At 43.0% G+C, this 5329-nt stretch overlaps 1 non-coding gene across 1 annotated transcript; it reads right to left on the bottom strand.

Annotated features, from left to right (window-relative positions):
• Nucleotides 1-903: 903 nt before the first annotated feature.
• LOC114626818 lies at nucleotides 904-1006 on the bottom strand. Its single transcript, XR_003712296.1, has one exon. It is a non-coding gene; the product is annotated as a U6 spliceosomal RNA (small nuclear RNA).
• Nucleotides 1007-5329: the final 4323 nt, after the last annotated feature.

Genomic DNA, 5329 nt, shown 5'->3' with positions numbered 1-5329 from the left:
ATTCTGGACAACTGGTGAGAAGAGTCTTCCCCTTTCCCAGGGACTACTGACCCCACAGATGGTGCTGACAGACAAGACAGAGCCAGCAGCAACTAGAGCTGGCACCGCACCCGCTCCAGCTAGATTCCCCTGCTGTCCTTCAAGAAGCTGTGAAGGACAAACCAAAGCAGGTACCTTATGGGGGAAGAACCTTAGGAGAGGCTGAAAAGCCGAGACTCCTTAAACCAAGGCTCTGCAGCCCAGCCATGGTCTGAGAAGGCACTGTGGGTAATGTCTCTGCTCTGCCATTCTGTGCCCAACTTCTTGGAATGTTCTAGCACAGCCAGACACACTCTTTATTAAGTGTACATTACTTTGTGTGCTCATCTACCCCACTCCTTTTTGTTTGATTTTCAATACAGGGTTTCTCTGTACGGCTTTGGCTGTCCTGGAACTAACTCTGTAGATCAAGCTGGCCTTGAACTCAGAGATCTTCTGCCTCTGCCTTCCCAACGGGATTAAAGGTGTGCACCACCACTGTCCTTCTCTTAACACACATTCTTTGTTCCTTTCCATTCACTCTATAACTATGATAGGCTGCAGTGGGCTATGCTCTGTACTAGGGTCTACACTGTGCCCCAACAGAGCCTACAATCTGGCTGAACACAGACCTCTAAAAGTACATTGGTAACTGTATGGATGCCTCCTCCTTCTCCTCCTCCTCCTTTTCTTCCTCCTCCTCTTCCTCTTCTTCCTCTTTCTCTTCCTCCTCCTCTTCTTCCTCTTCTTCCTCCTCCTCTTCTTCCTCCTTCTCCTTTCTCCTTCTTCCCCTTCCCCTCCCCCTTCTCCATTTCATTCTCCTTCTTCTTCCTCCTCTTTCTCTTCCTTTTCTTCTCCTCCCTCTCCCCCTCCTCCCCCTTCTCTTAAAATATGAATCACTTCACCAGTTTGTGTCATCCCTGTGCAGGAGACATGCTAATCTTTGTATCGTTCCAATTTTAGTTATATGTGCTGCCTAAGCTGGCACCATTCTTGTTTGTTTTAATGAATGTGTTTCTGTAATCGTGATGGTGGGCTTTTTCTTTTCCCCATCTTGTTTTGTATTTTAAGACAGGTTCTGATGTAGTCCAGGGTCTGGAGCTCATGGGCCTTTTGTCTCCACTTCCCCAGTGCTGGGATGACAGGCATGTGTCTCCATTCCAGGCTTTCCTACATCTTTATTTTTAATGACACACACTATGCATAATCGGTCATCCTTATAAAACAGCAACCATATATGGGACCCTCAAATGGCTCGGCCAGCAAAGGAACCTGTCACAAAGCCAGAAGATCCAAGTTAAACCCTGAAGATCCACATGGTGGAAGAGAGAAATGACTCTTGCAATGTTTCCACATATATACACAAATAAATGTTAAAATTTTAAAAATACATCAGCAAAACACACACACACACACACACACAATTAAAACCACTTGATTTTCTCCTTCTCAGCCCTCTATTCAGATTTTCTCCTTCTAGCCCCTCCCAAAAAGGAGCCTCAGTTGGTGGCCCATGCCTTTAATTCTAGCTCTTGGATGGCAGAAGGATCTCTGTGGGTTCAAGGCTATCCTGGTCTACCTAGTGAGTTCCAGGACAGCCAGAGTTACAAAATAAGACCTTGTCTCAAAAGAAACGAAAACATACACATCAATATGCATATGTACATGTCCTAATATGTCAGCATACAGAGATATATAGCTGGGTTGACATTTTTTTGTTGTTTCTGTGTTTTGAGACAGAGTGTCACGTACCCCAAGATGTCTTTAAGTGCACTATCTATCAAATGTAGCCTTGAGCTGAGCATCCTGCTCCCAGCTCTGAAATCTTGGGATTACTGTGTTACCACCATATTCATCTTGCATTGACTTCTTTTTGTTTTTAAGATTTATTTATTTTATGTATGTGAGTACACTGTTGCTGTCTTCAGACACATCGGAAGAGGGCACCAGATCCTATTACAGATGGTTGTGAGCCACCATGTGGTTGCTGGGAATTGAACTCAGGACCTCTGGAAGAGCAGTCAGTTCTCTTAACCACTGAGCCACCTCTCCAGCCCCTCACTGACTTCTTTTCATTGATCCAAAGGGTGTAGAGTCAGCTAGCCCTCTTGAACCTTTGCCCCCAGGAACCCAATCTCCTACCAGATCAGTCCACTGGACACCAGGCTTCAGTGCTTCTTTTCATAGTTAGTAGGCCAATAGTCAGCAAACTTTGTCTATTAATGGGCAAGTTGTGAATACTTTAGGCTTTGCAGGTTCATGATCTCTGTGGCAACTAGTCAAGTCTATCATTAAGAAAGCAGCCATTGCCTTTGGATCCCTTATAACTGGGCTGTCTTGTCTAGCCTCAATAGAAGAAGATGCACACAGAAGATGTGCCTAATCCTACTGCAACTTGGTATGCCAAAGCTGGTTGATATCCACGGGGAGCCTCCCATTTTCTGCAGAGAAGGGGAGGAGGGGTAGATGGGAGGGAGGGGAGGGAAGAAGGAGGAACTGGAAGGAGAGGAGGGAGGGGAAGCCGAGATCCAGATGTAAAGTGAATAAATAACTTACTCAATAATAAAAAAGAAAGAAAGAAAGCCATTGACAACACATATTGAAAAACTATGGCTATGTGTCAATAAAACTTTATTTGTGGACACTGATTTTAATTTTATGTACCATGATGCTTTTTTTTTTTCAGTACTAGGGGCTTACCCTAGGGCCATATCCATGATAGGCAAATACTCTACTACCAAGCTGTATCTCCAAGCTGAAGCTTTTGGTTGTTTATCAACTATTGAAAATTCTCAGTATCATTCTGATCGATAGCTATACCATGACAGGCATGAGGCCAGACTTGATGTGGAAGTGCTTTGTTGACATCTAGTCTCTGCACAAAACACACACAAGCAAATAAGATGCATGGACACTCTCAGCGCTCGGTGATGTCAGTGTGTGACACAAGGAAACCGGGGTATGTGTTGCAGAGACCATGCAATACCCACTCATACAAACGTCCCCAGTTTCGTCTCCGGTAGTCTATTTCACCATGATTTCCTTGGCTTACTACTGACTGGTGAACACTTGGATTGTTGTCTTTTGCTATTGTAAAACATGTCATTGTAAAACTCTGGATATATTTGAGTGTTTTCTGAGGCATCGACAGCACACGATATCACTTACCTACTTCAGGTATATACCTCAAGGTCAGTGTATTTACAGACATTATCTCCCAAACTCCATTCCCCTCATCCACGGCACCCACCTCACATCCATATCCTCCTACATAGAGTAGGATATGACTACATGAAATCTTAGCTTAAACAAAACAAAACAAAAATAATCACCATATATCCTATTAATTCCACTCCAAGATAGATAGCAAGCACGGATAAGGGTACAAACTCATACATGAATAATCAAAGCAACACTATTATAATAACCCAAAGTGTGAAACACTCTGAATATCTACAAACTGATGAGTAGATAGTTAAAATAACTGCAGAGCCACACAGTGGAGTCTCTCGTCTATCAGTGCTCTGTTCTCTGTGTCTGAAGATTTGCTTGACTGGGGCATTCGTAGAGACGGAGTTGTGCTTAGTATTTCGTGAATGACTTCTTTCATTTTAGAGGGTTTTTTCAAGGTTTGTCTGTGTAGCATGTGTTGTTTTGTATTTCTTTTCATCCTGGATGAGTAAGACTCCACTGTGTGGTTCTGCAGTTATTCAGCTTGTTTCATATGTTGGGTTATTATTATAGTGTTGCTGTGAATATTCATGTCTGAATTTGTGTTCTTATCTATGTTTGCTATCTATCTTGGAGTGGAATTAATAGGATATATGGTGATTATTTTTGTTTTGTTTTGTTTTGTTTTATTTGAAATAAGATCTCATGTAGCTTGCCAGGTGGTGGTAGTGGTGGTGGTGGTGGCATTGGAGACAGTAGCAGTGGAGACACACTTCTTTAATCCCAGCACTTGGGAGGCAGGGGCAGACAGATCTCTGTTTTCAAGGACAGCCTGATCTACAGAGTGAATTTCAGGACACCCAGAGCTATGTAGTAAGACCCTATCTCAAAAGAAGAAGAAAAAGAAGAAGAGGAAGAGGAGGAGGAAGAGGAGATGGAGAAGAAGAAAGAAAGAAACAAACAAACAAACAAAGGAACAAACAAACAAAGGAACAAAGAAAGAAGAAAAGAAAGATTTCATGCAGCCATGTAGCATAAGCTGGCTCCCAGTTCACTAGGTAGCCGAGGATGACCCTTGGCTGATTCCTGACTCTCCTGCCTCCATCTTCCCAGTCCTGGGATTTCACCAAGAAGATGCCACATATATGGTAATTCTATGTTTAACTGCTTTGAAGGACCTCCAGTGGCTGCACTATCCCATGTTCTCCTTTAAAATATCTAAGCTTCTGGTTTCTGTATCCCACCAACACTGTCTGTCCTTCTCCATCTTTTATTTCTATATAAACATCGTGGTGGATATGAAGTTTCTCACTGTGGGGTGTGAGTAATAACCAAATATATTCTGGGATCTACTTTTCTCACCTGGAGCCCTTGGGAAGTGTTCGTGCTATTACATACATCTCCTACTGATTGGCTGCTAGCTGCCTCCAGCCAGTACAAACACCACCCGTCACACTAATGAGTGGTTTTGTTTTGCCTCTTGTATTCAGAGAAAGCATTTGATTCCTTTTAAAGTTTTTTATTACATTTATTCATATATATATATATATATACTTTTTTTTTACTGTGTGTACTTGTGTGTAGGTCAGGAATAAGTCTTCTCTTTCTACTATGTGAGTCTCAGAGTTCAAACACAAGTCTTCACACTTGGCAGCAAGCACCTTTTTCCCACTAAGCCCTCTTGTTTGTTCAGGGGAAGCATTTCTTGAAAGTCATCTTCGAGTCATTGGATTAAAGGGTACATATGTTGGGACTGGAGAGACGGCTCAGTAGCTAAGAGCACTGACTGCTCTTCCAACGGACCTGGGTTTCCTAGTACCCACACGGCAGCTCACAGCCATCTGTTACTCCAGCTCCAGGGGATCTGACATCCTCTTTTGGCCTCTATGGACACAAGGCACACATACAGTGCACAGATATGCATGAGGGGAAAACGCCTATATACATACAATAATAAAATAATTTTAAAAGAGGTCATTTGTTAATTAATTTTGACAATATTAACATTTACTCTGTGAGAAAGCTGTACAGATACATGGTCCAGCAATGGTGGGTGGGAATGTTCATCCCTGCACACCAGCCCAGGATAATGGCCCACCTGTGGCTCTCCTCCTGAACTCCAGGGTGCTGCCCCTTGACC

Source organism: Grammomys surdaster, unplaced genomic scaffold (genome assembly GCF_004785775.1).
Source record: "Grammomys surdaster isolate TR1022 unplaced genomic scaffold, NIH_TR_1.0 239, whole genome shotgun sequence".
In the NCBI taxonomy this organism is placed as follows: Eukaryota; Metazoa; Chordata; class Mammalia; order Rodentia; family Muridae; genus Grammomys; species Grammomys surdaster.
The sequence above is the reverse complement of the archived record's forward strand: the minus strand, read 5'-3'. Positions and strand labels throughout refer to the sequence as shown.